The sequence below is a fragment of the Sceloporus undulatus genome, chromosome 2, assembly GCF_019175285.1.
Source record: "Sceloporus undulatus isolate JIND9_A2432 ecotype Alabama chromosome 2, SceUnd_v1.1, whole genome shotgun sequence".
NCBI lineage: Eukaryota > Metazoa > Chordata > Lepidosauria > Squamata > Phrynosomatidae > Sceloporus > Sceloporus undulatus.
The window spans coordinates 212,609,948-212,632,685 of NC_056523.1; the positions used below are offsets into that span (position 1 = coordinate 212,609,948).

Sequence of the window (22,738 nt, forward strand, 5' to 3'; positions counted from 1 at the left end):
AAAATCCTTTAATATGGAGAATAAACCGGGACTTTTCTGCGGTCTCATACTGACCTATGGTGAGAAGCAAATGGGCACAGGCAGGATCCCTACACATTTAAGAATGGGATGGCAAAGAGATTGCCCGCAGGTGTACCCCATTCCTGGAAATAATTGCTTAAAAATCCATAGGATACTTTTAAATACCTTGAAGGCACCAGATCTCATCTGATCTTGGAAGCTAAGCAAGGTCACCTCAGGTTATTTATTTATTTGCATATTTATTTAGAGTATTTATACCCCACTCTTAAACCACAAAGGCTCTCAGAGCATCTTACAGATTGTTTAACAGTTCCCTTTAACAGCTTACAATATAAAAAGACATGGCACAAAAGGAGAAGGGAATGGCAGTGGGAAAGAGGATCAGGTCCAGCAGATATTTCTGGTTCTTCTTTCCCTCCAATGCCAGGATGGTAACTGTTAAGACTGAGGGGGGCCATTGAGCTTCCTCTGGGCCTAGATGTGATGGAGCTATGCTGTCCAGAGAAGTAGATCCCAATGCCTCTCAAGGTAATTGGTTCCATTGCTGAACTGCTCTTACTACAGTGGTACCTCCTTAGGGAGTCATACATACATTAAAATGACATTCAAGTCCTAATTATTTTGTCTACCATCCTACCCAACTCTTATAAAGAAAGTGGGCAAGTGACTAGTGGTCATTCCCTGATATTTGCCAACCTACACAAGGGGGAGTGTGGAAAGAATGAGTGGTCTGGTGCATTTAGCCTTGATAAACACAAGGAAGTGACAATTAAAAGTCTCATCCCCTTATTCAATTCTTATTCACTGAAATTGCTGTTGAATAACCATGAGGTCTTCTCGATTATTCTCTACAGTGAGGGGCTGGAGAAATATTGAGGGCCGAAGACTGCTGAGAACCTTTCAACAAGACATAAAAGAAGAGATGTTAGCAGTGTTTGTAGTTATGAATCAGTGACTCTTTATGAGAAACCTCTAATCTTACCTATGAAAGATTTATTTTCAAATTGTTAAAAAGGCTTCAGTTTTATTAGCATAAATTGTTTCTTTTGGTCAACCACCAGACAGCAAGGCGGCACCATTTTTGCATGCGTAAGTAAAATATTTTGTTAAAGGGCTTGGGCTTTGCTGTTATGTGTTTTTGGACTCAGCCTTGATCCCAGAGGCCCATGTTTCTGTAGTGGCCAGGAGTGCTTTTGCAAACTTCAGGTTGGTGCTAATTGTGCCCATTCCTGGAGACATCTAGATCTGGCACAGTGGCACAAGCCTTAACTGCATTGCATTTTGATTACTGTGACACAGTTTATGTGGGGCTGCCTTTGAAGAATTTGGAAACTTCTATTGATACAAAGAGTTGCAGCAAGACTATTAGATGGGGCTGGTGGTACAGACTATACAATGTTCTTGCTCCAACAGCTTCACTGGCTACTTGTCTGTTTTTGGGTTTAAACCAATTCACAATTCAAAGTGCTGGTTATGACCTATAAAATAGCATTGTGCAGGATCATTTGGAGGTGATCCGAGGTTTCTTGGCCTGGGAGCTGCCTAAATGTTGCCCTGTTGCCTCACTCTACGTCCCAGTGCAAGGTGGCTGTTTGAATGTGTGTCTTGCTGAGCTGCTCAGTATCCACTGCTGCTCTGGGTTGTTTTGCTCTGAGATCAGAATGAAGCACCCAGGAATAATCCTGCAGCTGGGTGACACATACTGATCTCAAACTGAGCAACTACTGGCAGTGGTGGAAGGGAAATAATAGCCCTCTTCCAGTGCCCAAAGGGTTCTCATACAGAGGAAGATAAAGAATTAGGAGGTTATCACATTACTTTTAAAGCACCTTATTCCCAACAAGATAAAGGCACATTTAATTTTAAAACTGGGTGTTATCGCACTCACAGGTGGTCAGGCAAATGCAACCCGTATACATGCCAGATCCCAGCTGTGCTTATCCAGCAGCTTTTTGAAAAGCCGCTGGATAAGCACAGCTGGGATCTGAGCTGCATATGAGTTGAGTTCACCAGGCACCAGCAAGTGCAATAACACCTGGTTTTAAAATTAAATGTACTTTTATCCCATTGGGGATAAGGCACTTTAAAAACAATATGATAATCTCCTTACTATCAACTGCCCCTAACACAGTTTTTCTCATGGGTCTAATGTATAAGATGGTGACTTCCCATTTAGCTTAAGATTTTATTTTAAGGCCAGTAGAACAATGAAGCCAATTACCTAGGAAGATAGCAGACTGTCCCTCAGAGAACATCTTCAGGCAGATGCTGAAAAGCCATCTGATGAGTGTACGTCTATGGATTTCCTGCATTATACAGGAAGTTGAACTAGAAGTGCATCTACATTGTGGAAATAATGCAGCTGAACACTACTTTAAGTGCTGTAGCTCCATGCTATGGAAACCTGGGATTTGAGGTTTTACAAAGTCTTTAGCCTTCTCTGCCAAGGAGTGCTGGTGCCTCATAAAACTACAAATCCCAGGATCCTGGTGGATGGTGTTACCTCTATCTCTAGCCTTCTGAAACCCTCCACCATGTTGATATTAATGGGATATTTAAAATATAGGGGCAAGGGCATCCCAGTGTGGGAAATTACCTTGTCATATAAGGAAATCTGGTAAGCTCAGCATGAGGGAGCTCAAGATCATATAGACAGAATAGAGCAACTGAGACTGGAATCTGCATAATCCCTGCGCTGATAGGAGTGATGGTGGGCGATAGACCTGGTGCTTACACATGAACAGAAATCCAAGTACACTCCCCTCCAGGAGTGATACTCTTTTATCCAAGGACATCTGCACTGATAGTGCAGCCATTCTCAACTTTTTGCTCATTCCTCCTTTGTGGAAATCCTTTCATGTCCTGAAACCTGCCCCAGGATATGTTTCACCCTATAAATATGCCTGCTTCCCCAATTCAGTCTCAGTTGAGATTCAGACAGACACTCTGCCCATATCTGACCCAACTCTGAAGCTGCCTTGCTACAGTCGCAAGGCAGCTGCTGAGCCATTTGCCATTTCACTGCAGTCCCTGATTGGAGCGACACATCTGGAATTGGTAAAGTATTACCCTCTGCAAACCCCTGTAAGTCTCTGTTTGCTACCACTTTAATATTGTTAGTTCTTGAGTGTGTGCATGAGTAGATGTTTCTTGTGAATAGAGTTTTCCCTTCACTATAAATAAAAATACTTTGAACCTGCATTCGGGAGTCCTGTTTCCTGGAACCATTATACACAAACTTGATTCCTGCTTTAGCTGCTGAAGCCCTCTCAGCTGCTGTCATCTGAGCTAATAAAATTCCTCTAATTAAATATTAAGTGTGGGTGCCCTCTCAGGACCCTTTCATTCTGGGTAACAATGGGGTCATGACAGTTAAAGTGTGTCAGACTATATTAGTTCTACAGTGTAGATGCACTCCATGTGACCCAGAAGGCAGCCTCCAACTCCATGATCTTATGTGTCATATATGCTGAATTATTAGATGTGCCAAAGTATAGGATGAAGAAAAATGCTGCAGCTGCTTTCTGTGGTAGTCATGTGTGTGCTAGAACATCTGGCTCTTCCAGACTGTATTTCTGTTTGTATAGATCAGTTGTGCAAGACCAGTTCATCCACATCCTCCAACCCAGTGTATTAGGATCATGCATGCGCTGCCTTAAACAAGTTAATCCTGACAGTCCATAGTAGATTTTTCATAGTAATTCAGCAATAAAACCCTGACTCTGGATTTCATTGCAAGTCCTCAAAAGACCCATAACTACAGTGATTGTAATAGGTGGAGAAAACACGATGGGTTGTGGGAGAAAGTAAAGTTGTGCCAAGTTTTTGCGAAGAAAATATCAGGGAAAAGAAGGCAAGGTCCAATATGAATAATTACAGCAACAGTGATATAATAATCACAGCTTTCTTTCATGATCAAGGAGGTGTAGAGCTGTTTAATTATATCCAGTGAGATTATCTTTCAAATCATTACTTTAAATGTCATCTTTAACTCAGGAATATTTTAACACCATGTTAACGTAACACCATTTATTTTGTGTTCTTGCCTTAACATCCCTGAACACCATCTCCCTTCCCCCTTTTTCTTTCTATTTTTTTTAAATGTCCAGATTTCCCACATTGTTTTTTAACCAATAAGCATAAGTGTAATTTTTCTCCTGAGCACATTACATATTTGCCAAAACTATTTTTATGTTACTCTTGGGTGTTTATTTTCCCTGTAAGTTACATGTGGACTAAGAAAATGATTGTGCTTCAACTGAAGCATTTTCAACAAGGTCTATGCCTGGAAGAGCAATTATAAAGAATGAAACAGTAACTTTCTCAAAGGTATGCAGCAGTAATAGAAACTCTTAAGGGCAACACTTTATATTCCTGGTATTCCAGGTCCTGGCCACATCGACAGCAACTCTTTTGAGTATTTTGAAATTCAAGAGGTAAAAGTGAACAAGGATGCCTCCTGAACCCCTTACTTTTGCTTGGCTTTTCCTTGTTTCTACCGGAGTACCCAGGGGGCCCAAGTGCATGATATCTTGAGACTGTAGATACCTTTCCCACAGTGCTGCAGGGAATTCTCTGGTCCAAGCCTTGTTTAAATAAATGTGTGATATGAAAGGCCTACTTTGCAACAATAGAGTGCTTTGAGAACTGGGTCTCTGAATGAGAGATGGTCTATATGTAAATCTGTCATGCAAATTGCTGTGGATTTTCACACATTCGCATTGCCACTTAACTGTCTTGACTTTCCTGCACAAATTTGTATCTATTCACCCTCCCTCAGTCAAAAAATAACAGCCATGACATTCCATGCAAATCCGTGCAAATTCTTGCAAAGTAAACAGACAGCCGCACATTTGACAATGTGCATCCTCAAAGGGTTCATAGGCAAGCGAATTATATGATCTTCGTCCCTATTTGAAACTGGTTCTGATCCTGGTGTGATCGATTGCAATCTCCACAATGTGAGGCAAATGAAAAAAGCCCACATTATTCAAAGAGCAGTTCCCTGGCAGTCTCTTTTTTTTTAAAGATTCTGCAGCTGGTTCAACAAGTGGGAACAACGGGATCAGAATCGCATCATTTGAGAAGGACGAATGACAGAGGGATGGGAGATGTTGCACACCCCCAGTGCTGCCTTTTTGCTTTAAAAAAAAGTTTTAAAAATTGATCGATAAATTGATAGAGTGATGTCACAACTGCTAAATTTCTAAACTGTGAAATTGCTCTATCGATTTCACAACTGAAACAAAAAACAAAAAAAACCCCAAAGGTTTGCCTTGCCTCCTCCTCCTCCTCCTCCTCCTCCTCCTCCTCCTCCTCCTCGACAATCCCCATGCAGAACGCAGCCCCAACACCTCCGTGGAGCATCCCAGCATCCTGGGTAAGGGGCACAGTAGCAGCCAGGAGCTGGGGAGGTCTGCCCATTGTTCAAGGCTCGCTGTGCCTTGACCAGAGGCCTCAGGGATTGCCAGGGGCCAGAGCCAGCCACTACTGCCATTATGCGAGGGGAGAAAAATGTGTGTGTGAGAGAGAGAGAGAGAGAGAGAGAGAGAGAGAGATGTGAAGGGGAAAGGTATATGTGTGTGTGATATGCCACCCCCTGCGCGAGCTTGCGTCATTTGATTGATGTGTATTTCGAAGAGGGGCACCAAGTGGGAACAACAAACATTCCACAAAATGAACTGATACCACCACGGTGTGGACCAGGGTCTTGGAGTAGAGGCTGAGAGAAATGGACAGATTTTAGCAGTATTGTAGAGAAAGAATCTACAGGCCTTGGCTGTGCCTGGATCTGGGGGATACATGACAGAGAAGAATAAAAAATAAAACCAAGACTACGGGCTTCTTGGACCGGTCGAATAGAAATGTCATCAACAGAAACAGAAAAGGAGTATTGAAGAGTAGACTTAGGTGGAAAAACGAAAAGCTCTGTTTTGGACATATTGAGCTTCAAACGCCAATGTTGCACCACTGAGAGACAGCTGTAAGACAAGATGAAACTTGCTGTTCAAGCCTGGAGAAAGGTCAGGGGTGGAAAGATACAGCTGAGTGTCATTGACATACAAATGATAGGAAAAGCTGAAATAACTAATGAGCTTTTCTAGGGACAATGTGTAAAGAGAGAACAGTAGGGGACCCAAAACAGATCCCTGAGGAATTCCAACAGATAAGGGGACAGAGGATGAGATCTGGCCACCCGTGACCACTGCAAAAGATCTATCTGACAAATAAGATCTAAACCAGTCAAGAACAGAGTCCGAGCAAGTGGGAATGGCCCCCAGGATACTTACAGATATACTCCAGTAAAAACCCCAGAGCCTAATTTAGAAGAGTTCATGGAGTTCTCCCCCCAACAAGAAGCCCAGGTGGGTTGATGTTCAGTGGGAGGAGAAAGAAGAAGTCCCAGAATTTTTAAAAATTGAAATTTCAAATTTCAAAATTGATTTTTTTAAAAAAAATGATTTTTTAAAAAGTATTCTTTTAAAGTTTTCCTAAAAAATCACATTTTAACCAAATCTTCACTATATATATGTAAATACATTCAGGTTGTGCATATGATATTGTAATGATATTTATGTCACAACTATTAGCATTACATTCAGTGGTATATGGCAATTATGATTTACGGGTAAGATTAGTGCAAAAAAGCATTACTAAGGAGTCTGTATGGTGTGAAATGGGAAGGTGACACCAACTCTAGTGATATCACTGGCTATGGAATCTATCCCCAGTGGATACCAAGGACCCACTGTGCTCCTCAACCTATCAACCACCTTTGTGACTACATTCAGCCTTCCAATACTCTATACTTGTTGGCAGGGGTCTTGTATCCAATGCAAGAGAACTTTATCAAGAATAGACTTGCTACATGCCTCCTGTTAAGCACCTCTGCAGTAGTCACTAGCCACCTGATGATGGTTTGTACTATTCCCAGTTCTCCTCATGCAAAAGCTTATTCTTTGTTTTTCAAAGTACAAATCCTCCAGTCATTGCTGCTGGACAGAAATCTGATGTTAGTATCTTCTAATGTAGAAGTGAGAATCCATGTATTTAAGCTGGAGCTTCTTGGTGTGTTCTCAATGGCCAGGATGTATGGCTCAAGGTGCAAGTTAATCTCTAATCTCCTAAAGGAGAAGCCAGATGGTAACCATGTCATATAGCACAGCAGGTCTGCAGTACTAAATCTTTACTAGAGGATCAGATTATTTGCTTATGGTCTTCCATGTAGCAGAAAATCCCTCTCACCATGAAATTTCTCTTCAGAGCCTTTTAACCTATGTTTAGTGCTCCATCTGCAGCTTTTCAATACTGCATTTACTTACTGTATTGGTATATCGCCTGTTTGTTCTAGTGGAAGCTTAACCACATGGCGTCAAGTTCCCAGACCCTTGCTGCTTCACAACCCCATTTCATACACATATACATACACCATTTTGTTTGTGTGTGTGTGTGTATATATACACCACAACAGATTGAGTGTGTTCATTAGCATATACGACTGTATCGTTGCATGGGTATGCAGGTGTATTTGAAAAAATGCAGTGTTTTTTGAGATAAGAGGTATCTGAGAAAGAAGAAAGCATGGATTAGGAGGGATGGCCATATGAACCCTGGGCCCAGAGCAGTTCCGCTGCAAAAAGAGATGGAATCTCTTAATAGATTAATATTACAGTGCTAGAGTTGAGCTCAAGTCATATTGTACTCTTTCACTAATCTTTTTTTTTAAAAGCTGAAAGAGGCAATACTTTAAATCTTGGATGGGCAACTTCAAGGGAGGGAGTTCACATAGAACTTCCCCCCTGAGAGTTTTGGCTGCTGCCACACTGCAGAATTAATATAGTTTGACATTATATTAATTGGTAGTTTGTTGTGCCACCAGAGCTCTCTGACAGAGAAGTCTAAATATCTCACAAAAGTACAAATCCCAGAATTTCATAGTCTTGAGCCATGCCAGTTAAAGCAGTGCCAAACTGCATTAAGTCTGCAGTGTAGATGCATCTGTCATCTTCCTCTTGAGGTGCCAACAGCACATTTTTCTTTATAACCAAATATGTAGGGATCACATGCCTTGTTTTAAGGCAGGATTGCAATGTGCATGCTGACTGTGCACAGTGAAATTTGACTTTCCTCTGCTGCTACACTGACAAAAATCGTGGTAGGAATTTTAGACTGACCGGGACACAGAGCTTCTGCAGGGGTGGTCTGCTCCAAAAGACTTATGGATCCAGATGGATTCCTGATGGCTCTTGGAGAATTTCCTGGGGGGTTTTTTGGCAGGTGATCTTGTTGAAACCCTGGTTGATCTCTAAAATGGGGAAATTGCCAGGTTGGTGGGCACAATTGCCCCTAAGTGGATCCAGATGAGCCCCTTCGTTCACTAGGGAGGTGGTGGTGATGAAACAAATGGGATGGAGACTAGAGCAATGATGTCAGAAGACACAGAGTGGGTCAGACCAAACATGGGCTAGAGCTCATTGGAGAGCCTACATTGTGCCAGAGATGGCAGCAAAGGAGTTATACATCTATGCTACCATTGCATTTGAACAGTGTCATCTAGTGGAGCTGTCTTGAGTGGTCAGGACCCTTTTACATTCTGGTCCATAAGAAGGAAATAAAGACCACTCGACAGCTCACTATGAAGAATTTGCAAGACACTTTGCAGACAGAATTCCTCAGATCTGCTCTGATTTAGATGTTGTAACTGAGACAGGTCCAGTGGATGTAATCTTGTCACTTGCTTGTTCTGTATTACTGGATACATTTCAGTTTGTGCAACCCGAGGACATGGACAGGTTCCTTGGAGAAATGCAGGCCACTACATGTATACTGGCCCCTGGCTCTACTTGGCTCCTGAAAGCACCTAAAAGTGGATTTGTTGAGAGGGTAAGGTGAATGGTGAATACCTCACTGCAGCAAGGGAAGCTTTCATCCTGTCTAAAGGAGACTGTAGTCAGGCCGTTACCAACAAAGTCCCCCTTGGAACCCACCATTCTGAATAATTATTGGCCAGTGTTCAATATCCCCCTTTTGGGGGCAAAGTACTCCAGAGTTTTTTGGATGAAACAGATTATCTAGATTAATTTCAATCTAGCTTCAGGCTTAACTATGGGACGGAGCTAGCTGTGGCCGATGATAGATGATCGACACAGGGAACTACACAGGAGAAGTGTGGCCCTGTTCAATCTTTTGAACCTCTTGGCAGCTTTCGATTTCATCAACAGTGGTATCCTTCTGGGCTGCCTCTCTGGGATGAGGCTCAAGAGTACTGTTATGCAATCATTGGATCTTATCACATGGGGAAAATCAGGGGTTTAAACAGCAATTATCCCATGCAAAATGTGATATTGCAATTAAGATTTTCACACACATCACTATTAAACAGGCAAAAAACAGCAACAAATCATTTTCAGGATTTCCCCATGAATGATTTGTTGCTATTTATTGCCTGTTTAATAGTGATATTGTATGTGTGAAAATCTTAATTGTGGTATTGCTTTTTGCATGGGATAATTGCTGTTTAAACCCCTGGTTTTGCTTGATTTCCCCCATGTGATGAGGGCCATTCTGGTATTTTTTTGGAGAACTGGACTCAGAAGGTAGTGCTGGGGAACTCCTGTTTGACTCCCTATTGTTGGCCCCTGGGGTCCCACAGAGTTTTGTTTTGTCCCCTGTGCTCTTTAACACTTGCATGAAATCACAGGGGAGTCATCTGGAGTTTGGGGGTGTGGTGATGAAACCCAGCTCTGCCTCCTTTCCATCTGATTCCAAGGAAGCTGTTTCAGTATTAAATCAGTGCCTGCTTTCACTAATGGACTAGATGAGGGCAAACAAATTGAAACCTAATCCAAAGACAGAGGTACTTCTTGTCAGTCGTAAGACAGATCAGGGAATAGGGACTCTGCCTATGCTGGATGGGGTTACATTCCCCCTGAAATCTCAGGCTTGCAGTATGGTTGTGCTCCTGGACTCAACACTAAGCCTGGATGCCCAAGTTTCAGCAGTGACCAGGAGTGCATTTGCACAGATAAAACTAGTGCACCAGTTGTGCCCATTTCTTGACACATCAGATCTGGCTATGGTGACACATGCCTTGATTACATCCCATTTGGACTACTGTAATGCACTCTGTGTGGGGGTGCCTTTGGAAATGTTTTGGAAACTTCAGCAGGTTCAAAATGCTGCAACCAGAATGCTGACCAGGGCCAGTTCTTGTTGAAACAGTTTGACTGGCTGCTGAGGCACAATTCAAAGTGCTGGTAATGGTCTATAAAGACCTATATGGCTTAGGTCCAGACTAGCTGAGAGACTGTATCTTGCCATACGTACCTGCCAGGTTCAAAAAATCATCAGGAGAAGACTTTCTCCAGTCCCACCACAATGACAGGATCACTGGGTAAAGACAGGAGAGAGAGTTTTCTTGGTGGCTGCTCCCACTCTCTGGAATTCCCTTCTGCCACACTGATGGAGACTAGGCTGGCTCCTTCCCTGCTTTCTTACACTGACAGGCAAAGATATGTTTTATTCAAGCAGGCTTTTCATATATAATTGTTGCCAGGGAGGCTTTCATAATGGGTGTGTGCTCTATGTTTTTAACTTGAAGGCAAAGCCAAACAAGAAACTTGCCAAGAAAACTCCATGATATTTAACCATAGGATCACCATGATGGCACAACATGAGTAGACTTGAAGGCAAAACAACAACACAGCATATAGGTTTTTTTGTGGGGTTTTTGGGCTCTGTGTTCATGTTCTAGAAGAAGACATTATTCCTGGAGTTTTGCCAGCATCTGTAGCTGGCATTTTCAGAGAATGCTAGAATATGGCCACATAGCCCGAAACCCCCCCCCCCCACACACACACACACACACAAAAACCCCGATGCATGCCAGCCTTCAACAACACAGCAGATTTTATATAATTGTATATGGTTTTAACAAGATGGTTTTAATTATTTTTAAATTTTTATTGTAAAGTTTTTGAACTATTTAATCTGTGGGCTGCCTTTGGACCCTTTCTGGGAGAAAGGCGTCATATAAATTAAATAAATAAATATAATTTTGTGAATGGTTGGAGATAGGAAAATGGGACCATGATACCCTCTCTTGCCTTGCTTTAAATACATTATTTCTTTAAGATGTCTTTTTTCTGCAGCTGCAGAGGGGAGCCATTTGTGCAGGAATGTGCTTTGCAATTAAACTTGTCCCCCAATGCACCAGTAGAATTTACTTTTCCAGAGTGAAAAGATGTCTTTTTAGAGAGATTTTCAGTGGGAGCACAGTGTGGTTACTATAGCATCCTCCGGGGCTGCTTCCACACTACAAATAATAAAGCATTATGACACCACTTTAGCTTGTATGGCTCAGGACTATGAAATTCTGGGATTTGTAGTTTGGCAGTCATGGCAGCTAACGTGGTGTCCAATGTCTTTATTTTTGCAGTGTGACAGCAGTTTGGGAAATTATCTCTCTTTAATTATAAGTCAGGAAAACATGCTCAGGATCAACTTCACTCTGTAAAATGAAATTCTTCATGCTACATTATGTGGCTTCAGTGTTGCATCCTTCAGATGCCAGGTTTGGTGAGAAAAGCCTAAAATTACCTTAGTCGTTTCTTTGGTGTGGTAGGTAAGAGGCCTCCCAAAGCTTGGGAGTTATTTCATAGCTGCTCCCCAGCTGCCTCGAGGATCCATGACAATTAAAACAGATAAAGTAAGTATTTAGGATAGGAAGTGACTGTTCTTTCTCCAAAATTTCTGTCCTTAAGGGATTTAGAACCAACTCTGATGAGTCAGTTGCTCTGATGACTAGTATTTATATGGATCATTTTACCAACAAGTGACAAGCAAGCTGTCATGGCCTGTTCTGGGGCAATCTTCTAAAGATTGTATATGCTTGCATTAACCTTGAATTTTGTTTTAATTGTTTAGCCTTAAACATTGTGAGCAATAATATGACTCATCTTCAGTGGCATGTTTCAGATGTCTGCAAATATTCAGCTTTAAAAATTATGTCTTTTCTCATTATCTCTCATTACTCATTATCACTAGAGACATTTAGGAATTGTCACTGCTTCCCAGTTCATTAGGTTCGTGGAAAAAGAGAGTCAGAGTACATCCGGATGCCCATTATGAGGAACAGCAAAGATAATGTAGTGAGCATGGCTTTGTCACCAGGAAGATGGTTTTTAGAATGCTTGTTAACATCATTACCAAGTTTTAACAGCTATCCAGTGCCATCGAAAGGGTTTTATTGCAATTACTAAATATATTTTATTTAAGTTTGGACGGTGAAGGCTGGGAAAGATCAGTGACTGGGTATGGGCTGGGGTGTGTTTAAACTTTACTTTTAGCAACCTACTTATACAGTTCTCATAGTGATTTAAATGCCTTGAGTCGTGGCAATTTCCTCTATTTGCTTCTGCACTGTACAACCCTGGGAAATCCATTTTCCAGGGGCCAGCCATACAGAGGTAGTGTGTTGGTCATGGAATAGCCTGGATAGAAATAATTGTTTAGTAATATTTGATATCATCGACCACTACATACTTCTGTGGCATTTGGTTGATATGGGAAGTTGGGGCATTGCTTTGGAATGGGTCTGGTCTTTCTTCGGTGAACATTTCCAGCCAAGTGCATGCTGAAGGGCTGTTGTTGAGACTTTTGGCCATCAGCCTATGGGGTTTCACAGGGGTCTAAAATGTCCCCTATGCCTTTTTAACATCTACATGGAGCTGCTAGGGGAGGTCCTCTGTAGCTTTGGGGTTGGGTGTTATCAATATGCTGATGGTACCCAGTTCTGTCTCTTCTTTACAACTGATGTCAAGGAGGCTGTGGTAGTACTGAATCATTGGTTGAAGTAAAAGACTGGATGGGGTTGCACTTCCTCTGAATGATTGGGTTTGTAGCTTGGGGGTGTTCTTGGAGCCAGCACTTCATCTAGAAAGCCAGGTTGCTGCAGTGGCCAGGAGTGCTTTTTCCCAGGTTCACCTGGTGCTCTAATTGTGCCCTTTCTTGGAGAAGACAGATCTGGCCTTATTTACCTCTCAATTAGACTACTCTAATGCACTCTATGTAGGGCTATCTTTGAATAGTGTTTGGAAGCTACAGCTAATGCAAAACCTAGTGCAGCAGCCAGATTGGTGCCAGGTGTGTATTTTACTGACCATTTAACATTGGCTTCGGAGTTCAATGCAAGGTGCTGGCAGTGAGAAGTTGAACGCTTTCATAGCCAGCATCCATAGTTTTTTGTAGATTTTTGGGGCTATGTAGCTGTGTTCTGGAAGAGTTGATTCCTAATGTTTTGCCTGCATCTGTGGCTGGCATCTTCAGATAATGGTGGAATGGAGGTGTGGGGGGTATATATGTTGTGTGACCCTTGGTTGGAGGTTGTGATTTACATGTTAATCTGTGTTGGTCGGTTGGTGAATGGCCAGGCCTCAGGGTGGGAGGAATATGCGCGAAGGCTTTGTGTCTATTTAATTACTGATCCATTGTCTGTTGGGAACTCTCCTGACCGATATTCATTTGCATATGCCGAGTCTTGATTTTGGTGTTTTTCAGGACTGCTAGCCAAACTGTGTTTACTTTAAGGGTTTCTTCTTTCCTGTTCAAGTTGGTTACTTCTGTGGTTGCCTTTGCCATCTGAGATTAATATACCGTACAGTAGTGCTACAACACAAGAATATGATCACTGAATTGTCCCATGCCTATAACCAGGAAGGAGGTGGCACCCCGGTTGTGGAATGTTCTCCTCCTTTTATGCCAGACGGGGAAATGCCTTTTTTGAAAACAATCTATGGAAATGTTAATCTTACTGACAGTTTTACATTGCTTCTAAAATTATCTGAGTTTTTGCTTATAGGCTAGAATCCTGCTTTATACCAGCTTGATAGTCCATCACACCAGTTTAGCACATATTTTGCAGGCTGTGCATAGCAACAGTGAGAGGAATGTGAAGAAAACCATCACAATCAAGAGAGAAAGCTGTCCTGGTGACTCCTGAGTGATTCTGTATCCAGCAGAAAAATTCTCTCTTCTGAGAGCAAATATTTGCTGCTTTCATCACAGCCATTTTACCCCTGCATAGTTATCAGAGATACCCACTGTGGTGTAGTAGCTTGAGTGTTGGACTATGACTCTGTAGACCAGGGCTCAAATCCCTACTTGGCCATGTTATAGTGAATCTTGAGCCAGCTCTTGTACTGAGTTGAATCAGCAGAACTTCAGTTTAAGTCATTTCACATTTGAAGTTAATGAAACAAGGCTGATTCACACCTCCTTAAGACCTACTTATCTAAAGCCACTGGGTGATCTTGAGCAAGTCACATCCTCTCAGTTTTGGAGGGAAGCAAAGACAGCTCTCTTGCCAAGAAAACCCCATGATAGTTTCACCATAGGTTGGGAGTGATTTGAAGGCACACAACACCAACAATGGTTAATAATCTTTTTTTGTTAATTGCCCTGGGAATATAACTGAATGTCATATATATATAAATGTGTATGCCAATTCACTTCACTATACTTGATAGGTATCTCCACAGCACATAAATTATATATCTATCTAATTAGATTTTCCCTTCTCCACCATATCACTAGATATTGTGGAGGGGAGCAGTTGTTCCTTGGATAAATTGTTTGATCTTCACAGCAAGCCACTGAACATGTACCATGAATAGCTAAACATCTGATAATTGCCAAAATTCAAAAAGTGGCACAATTCCAAATGGTCTGGAGGAAGATGGCACATGTTTTATTATGCTTCTAATGGTGAAGGGAGGAGGGAAGCACCTATGTAAAGATTAATGACTACCATCTGGGAAACCACAGGTGTTGAATGCTGGATTCATTTCTGAAGCAGATGGAGATTCTCTGAACATTGGAAGCAGATCTTAAGAGGGTGTGAATCAGCCTTGTTTCATTCACTTCAAAGGTGAGATGACTTAAGTTGAAGCTCTGTTGATTTAACCCAGTGCAAGAGCTGGCCCAAGATTCACCACTAATCTTACATTATGTGCAGCCCAGAAGGTCAAGTTTATTACAATTGTATTGGATGGGATCCCAAAAAGTATGAAATGCATTCCAGGAAGATCAGTTTTCCTTCACCTCACTTCAGCCCATGAGCTCATACAGGGAGCCAACCTTTTTCCTTTTCGTAAGGATTGCATTGTCAGAAAATAATACTATTTGAAAAATAAATAAAAATCTGTACTTGATTTGTCAAGTATCATCTTTAAAAAAAATAAAAGAAAGAAAGAAAGAAAGAAAGAGGTGAAAAACACCTCATTTTAGTTAAGTAAAGTTTCATGCTCAGGCTGGTGTTGATAGCATGTACAAGCCAAGAGAGCATGGGCCTCCCCTGTGACTGCTTAACCATCCATCGATCTATCGGCACCAGTGACTGTCCATACATCTTCCAACTGACCAAAGTCAATACAGTACCAGAAAATGGACAGGCAAACAACTAGCAAAAAAGGAATGTGGGATTTTGCTTTATATCACAGCAAGCCATGAGGCCTTGTGCCCTCTCACTGCTTCTTGTTGACTCAAAGCTTCTTGGGCATTTCAGAACAAATCACAGTTTGCATACATACCGTAGTTATAACTCAGCCTAAGATTTTATGATATGCTCCCCACAGCTTGGAAATGTTACTTTGTTGGAGTGTGTGTATGCCTTCAAGTCATCTGCAACCACCCCATTAATTTCATAGGGTTTTAAAGGCAAAGAATGGGCTATTTGTTGGAATTCAGCTCCTAAAATCACCCAGCCAATAGTCACCATGGTTGGAGGACAGTGGGAGTCTTGTCCAGGAAAGGAACTTACTGGAGTTCTGACTGTTCCCAGACACCCTTGGAAACTGGCCCTTCATTTTCTTTTCCTTCTTTAGTAATGACAGAGTAAGTGTCCCCAAAGTGCTTCTGTAAAGCACTTTGTATAAAATGAAAACATTAGATATACATTGAATATTATAATCTGTTATATAACACACATAACACTTATTTGACATGCATAAATAAGATCTAGCCAAAATTAAGAACAATTGTTCCGTGCATTTCAGTTCACCACATTTAATCATGTATCCAGTTAACCATTGACATCAGTGGGACTTAACAGGTTTTAAACATTGATGGGACCACACAACATGTGATGTTGCTATTTGATTTTTACAGGTAGCATTTTATAGAAGATGGAAAATAACTGCATAGAGGCCCATCTAACAAAACTGCATAGAGAAGAGTGTAAAGCTGTGGGAAAAGAAATAGGAAAGGATGGGCTTTAAAAGTGTTGCAAAGGGAGACGTTTGGGACTACTTCAGTTTGACATGGAATGTGTAAAAGATAAAATCAATAATTCAGTTTTGTGCAACAGAACTCTTTGGAAGAGATGACAAGGATTTTATTTATATATTTATTTAGAGTATTTGTGCCATGCCATGCTGATCAAGCTGAAAAGTGAGAAGGAGGCTGCTCAAATAGAAATATGATTAATTCATTCTCAGTTGCATTGATCTAGAGTTGTCTGTGTGAGTCAACAACTTCATCACAGAGCTGCATGAAAAAAGAATAGGATCAGGGCTAAAGTGTTGTTTACCAATTGCTTTTTTTTCTTTTTCTTTTTTTATCCAGCTGGAAACATGGAATCACTATTCAATTGAAATGCATCATTCAAAACATTTCAGGCTAAGTAAACACACCACACAGGGTTCAGTGCAGTCTTGATAAGAAGAAAACAGACCAGCCAAGACAAGTAGGGGTGGCCTGAGACATTTTGATGCCTGAAACAAGGAGCAAATGTTCCCTCTCCATGTCAAGATGCATCTTACCAAAAGCTAGCCAAGATACTTGGTCATATGAGACATAAATACCACTAGGATTCTATTCTGACCTCCTGCCATGCAGGAATACACAATCAAAGCACTCCTGACAGATGGCCGTCCAGCCTCTGTTTAAAAAAGCTTCAAAGAAGGAGACTCCACCAACCTCTGACAGTGTGTTCCACTGTCAAACACTCTTACACTCAGAAAATTCTTCTTAAGGTTTAGGTGGGATATCTTCATGTAGCTTGAATCCATTGCTTTGTGTCCTAGTCTCTGGAACAGCAGAAAACAATCTTGCTCTATCCTCAATATGACTTCTTTTGAAATACAGTATTTAAACATGGATGTTATGGCAGTCCTTAACCTTCTCTTCCCCAGGCTAAACACACCCAGTTTCCTCAGTCACTCGTTGTAGGGAATGTTTCCTGACCTTTCATTCTCCTCTGACATATTCCAGCTTGTCAATACCCTTGTTGAATTCCAGTGCCCAGAACTAAACACAGCATTCCAGATGTAGTACCTTTCATTTTTCTCTGTTTAATTCCATTTTATTAGTTTTGGCTCAATGCTCTAAACTGTTATGATCATTTTGAATTCTGATCCTGCCCTGTGTGGTGTTAGCTATTCCTCCTGATTTGGTGTCATCTGCAAATTTGATAAGCATGCTCTCTATTCTATCATCCAAGTTACTGATAAAGATGTTGAATAGCACTAGGCCCAGGACAGAACCTTGTGACACCCCACTAGTCACTTCTATCCAGGATGAAGCGGAACCATTGATGGGCATGGTCTGTCAACCAACTACAGATCCACCTAACAATCGCATTGTCTAGCCCACATTTTATTAGCCTTTGTTCAAAAATATCATGGGGCACTTTGTCAAAGGCCTTACTGAAATCAGGAGATGCTTTATCCACAACATTCTCTTCATCTACCAAGTTTGTAACTCTATCAAAAAAAAAAATGAGATCAGATTAGTTTGGCATGATTTGTTTTTGAGAAACCCATGTTGAGTTTTAGTGATTACAGCAGTCCTTTCTAAGTCTTTACAGACTGTCTGTTTAATATTTTGCTCTAAAATATTCCTGGTACTGATGTCAGGCTGACTAGACAGTAATTGTTTGGGTCCTCTTTTTTTCCCTTTCTGAAGATAGAAGCAACAGTTGTGCTCCTCAAGTCTGCTGGGACTTCTGTTCTCCAGGAATTCTCCAAGATTCTTGCCAGTGGTTCTGAGATTAATTCTGCCAGATCTTTTAATGTTCTTATAAGTAGTTCATCTGGCCCTGGGGACTTGTATTCATTTAGAGTAGGTAGGTATTCCTGTACTAACTTTCTACCTAGTCTGTGCTGCTTTTCTCCTACAGCATCATCTACTCGATTTTCCACAGGTTGAGCACTGTTCTCCTTTTGGGAGAAGACTGAGGCAAAGAAGGTGAATATTCCCTATTAGCATTTTGTCATCTTCTCCACAGAATGACCCTACCATTTCCATGTTGTTCCTTTTGCTACAGACATAACCCCAAAGCCCTTTTTATTGTTTTTAACCCAACCGCTCAAGCAAGCCTGGGGGAGCCAGTATGATTGAGTGGTCTGTGCATTGAACGATGACTCTGGAGACCAGGGTCCAAATCCCTGCTCAGCCATGGAAACCCACTGGGTGGCCCTGGGCATGTCACACTTTCTCAGCCTCAGACAAACCCATGACAGCTTTACCTTAGATTTGACATAAGTCAGAAACAACTCAAAGGCACACAGCAGCAGCAAAGCAAGTTGGAGCTCGTTCTGCACTTTAAAAACAAGATAAATAAATATAATTGATCATGCCACTAAAAAACTGCTGCCTGAGAGAGTTGCCTCACTTTGTCTAAGGAGAGAACAAAGGCTTTTGGAGGCCAGGGAGTGGTGAGCAAAAGCACCCAGAGTTGCATGGGACAGAACTGTGCAATTCAGACTATGTGATGTGGGTAGCCAGCTTTTCTAATTTCTGTTTCTTCCAGGAACTGATGCTATATTTGTGCATCTTGGCTGCAATGGTTTCTTCCCCCCCCCCCCCTGGAAACAAGTTAATAGTTCACAGGGTGGCACCATCCTATAGACCACCACTTTGACTAGTACTGCACAGGAACATTCTGAGATGATTGTGTGCCTTTCAAACCACAGACCTATGCATAATTTGACAGTAAGTTAGGCAACACAGTGGGACGTATTGTGAAATTTATTTGCATAGGATAAAACCAAGTTGTTCAAAAGAGAAGTTCTTACTGCTATAGTTTGACTACAGGTAAGGGCATGACACAAGTAAGGCCCAGGAAGTGGGCAGCAGTGTCGATGATCTGAATTTTGCATGCTGATTTGAACTAAAGGAGAAGCCAGTTTTGGAGTGGCAGACTTCCAATTTAAAACCCAGTTTTTCCAAATACCTTCTACCACTGTTTATAGTGGTCCCTAACTCCAAAAGGTGATTGCTTGTTTCACATCTTCCTCCATAATTGTAGTTTGTGTAAACATAATAATCCCAACTCTTGCCATGTTTTCTCTTTTCTTTTTAGTTCTTTCACCTTAATTTTCAGGAAGATGCCATTTGTACAGTCATAGCCATTTGATGGTAAGAGTAAAAGCCTCTTATTGAATATTCAGTATAGGTTAAATAATACTGTTGCTCAGATTTTAATTGCAGAGAGCAGCCATCCACATAGCAGATTAAGTGGTTGAAAAATTAGGCTAATGTTTTACTCAGGCTAGCCAAAAAAAGTGGCTGTGCTTTCTAAATATAGAAAGTCAAAAAGTGATTGAATGCATTGCATTTAGCAAGTGAGGAGGATAATTGAACATGGGCTTCTATATCATTTCCAAGCTGAAAGAAATTAAGTCACACATGAAACCTCTGAAGAAAAGGCTCAGAATGAAAAAGCTATTAGATTCTTCACACCTGTATTCATCTTCACCAAAATAAAAATTTTTGTTTAATAATTTTTATGGTATTGTACTTAAAAATCACTGTTCACAATTGGGCAAATTTAAGCCCATGGTGGAAAGGGGGTGTAAAAAGGGCTTCTTTGATCAAGTTGCTGACATACCCTCCAAATATCTCAATTTGGCAGAGACCATCCCAATTAATCCTCTGTCATCCCACTTCTTCAGCTGCTTTTAAAATGTCCCAGTTTCACTTTCTTTTCCTACTTTCCCTGTTCGTCCTCCTCTTACATCAGTTGGTGCAAACAGAGTTCACAGTGCCAAAGTAGTTTGCACTCTAACTCTCTGGTGGGAGAGGAGAGGAAGAGGTGGAATTTTGCCCATCCCAGTAGACTCAGACAAACACAAGCTTCTGCAGCCTCTCTTAGGTTATGTGTTCATTTTCATCAATAACTCCCTCCTTCCTGCCCACATTCTGATGTTGCTTGGTTGCACATGTCCCAGTTTTTGTCTCTGAAATATTGGAGGGTATGTGTTGAAGAAAAGTTGATATTTTATATAGCTGTTTCCTGCTATCTACTTTGTTGGGGAAATAATCTTGTTCTTACACACATTTTCTGATGTAGTCGGGGAGGCCTTCAGCTGAAACATTTACAAGGAAATTCTGAAGGATTTCCTTTCCTTTGCATTCAAGCAGTAACTCCTGTGGACAGTTTGTCAATGAGAAATCAGGAAACAGCCACTTAAGACACTAATTTCTAGAGCATTCTGTTCAGTTTGACTTATCTGGCATGGGTTCCTTTCTTGGTTAAATAAATAAGGCATAGGTTGTTTTACATATGATTTGCACTCACTGCCCTGCTACAGACAAGAGCTGTTTAACATACCTTATCTTCACCTTAGATGTGTTTTTTTAATAGCTTCTAGAAATACAATACACATTAAAGTGTCTAGAAGGTGGCTCTCATAAAAAGCATATAGACTTTTTAATGTTATGACATTTCTCAGAGACACAAATATATGACAGTATCCCACCTTCAAGAGAGAAAAATGGGTTAGAGATCATTAAAATATATGTGAAGGCTACACCTCTAATACCAGCAGCCACAGAGCATTGCATAAAATATGAGACCATCAAAAGAAGAAAAAATTAGCTTGATACTTTTTCCTCTTCTCAGAAACAGATTGGTAGAATGAATATATGTGTAGCTATTGGAATGATACAAAAATACCCCCCAAAAGCATTTTGAGACAAATAGGACTCTGGGGAGAAGATGTGTCTCAGTGTTCCCCACATATAACCAAGGGGAGGGAGGGCATAAATCAGATGCTGCGAGCCACTTAGTAGCCAGTATTAGGATCCTGCTCTTTACCTTCTAGTATATGCAGAGTAACTCTGGGTACATGCATGTGTGGACTGGGACTGGAAGAGAGCAGAATTAGGAGTTTATCACACAGGAGGAATTTCTCTTAATTTTGAATGAAAAGAAAGTGGGGCCAGAACACATTCACATAAATTCGCTAGTTCAGTTAATTTATGTGAATTTGAATTGCATTCGAACTGACTTTCCATTGCCTGAAAATAGCTTGCCATTGCCCGAAATTGAGTGTGGTAGTCTATCACACAATAACATGAAACCCCGTGATTGTGTTCGGATTGCCGTTGGATTATACTTCCAATTTCCCTTGTCTGATAAACTCCTTAGTTTCATTTTCTGTGTCTTTCTAAGAAACCACATTTTGACAATATAGTCCATCATGAAATGAAGCTGATTTATCTGCTAGCTCATTATAAAAACTGAATTTTTATGTTTGGGGATAATGATTACAATTTTTTTGTAATGTCTTTTCATTTTTTAAAAAGGTGCTGCTCAAGGCTGTTAACAAACAAAAAGCAAGTTCAAAAATAAAACCATCAACATAATCACAATAACTGTCATCAATAAATATCAGGGTGACCATTCTAATGAGTTTGTCAGAAGCCTCTTAAACAATTGCAGGCATCACTTTTCAGGTCCATAGCTGGTTCCACAGTTACCCTTGCCAGCAAAGTGGCACCAAACATGTTCACAGTTAAGAAAGGGGCCGACTGGGTCAAAAGCATTTTTCTTACTCAAATGCTGTCTTGGGACAGTTGTGAAAGTTGACCTTTGTGTCCCCAGTGGAATGAAGCAGCTGTTGATTTAGAGCCCCCAAATATGCACTTTGACACTTGTCCTGCTAATATGAGAACAGCTGGGAACTCATCTAGCAGTCAAAAAGAAGGCCTGCACAATGGACACAACACAACCCACTGAGCAAATCTCCTTTGCAATCCCCATTGAAAGGAATGGGAGCTGCGGAAGAGCATCACAAGGAAGCATGCTTAGGTGCAGCTCTTATTCATCATAGTTAACAGAGAGCTGAAAGGGAGAGGCGGGAAATATAAATAAATTATTATTATTATTATTATTATTAATCTTTAAGGTGTCACAAGATTTTTACTTCCTTTTTATTTTTGGTACTCCTTTAAAGACAACTGTTCCCATATTTAGTGCCATAGATTAATGGATTAATAAATTGCACAGAATTAAAAAGACACAGAAAGCAGACTAACAAAGGCCTGGGACAGACGGTCCTGAAGTGCTGTGCCACCGGTGATAATAAGGCTAGGGACCGCACACCAACTGCATGATCCTTAACCCTAGCATGCCACGCCGGTGGCCTAATGGCGGCATCCCATCCACACAGGTGCCACTATCTTGGCGTAAGTGACGCGCAGCATATACACGTTGCTGTGCATTGCTTGCATCACGAGCACATGATTGGCGCACTCTTGACATCTGCCCGGCAACCCAAAAAGAACCTAGTTTTTCTGGTTTTTTTGGGGGGAGGGGGGACGCCAGGCAGTTTGGCTCCTGCAGTGTCCCTCTGTGGGAAAACAGGCTGTGTCAAGTACAGTGGTACCTCGGGATACGAAATACCCAGGTTACGAAATTTCCGCGATACGAAAA

The 22,738-nt window shown here is 41.2% G+C and overlaps 1 protein-coding gene across 1 annotated transcript in view; it reads left to right on the forward strand.

Annotated features, from left to right (window-relative positions):
* LOC121922729 (pro-neuregulin-1, membrane-bound isoform-like) overlaps nucleotides 1-22,738 on the forward strand; it is a 651,075-nt gene that overhangs the window by 340,585 nt on the left and 287,752 nt on the right.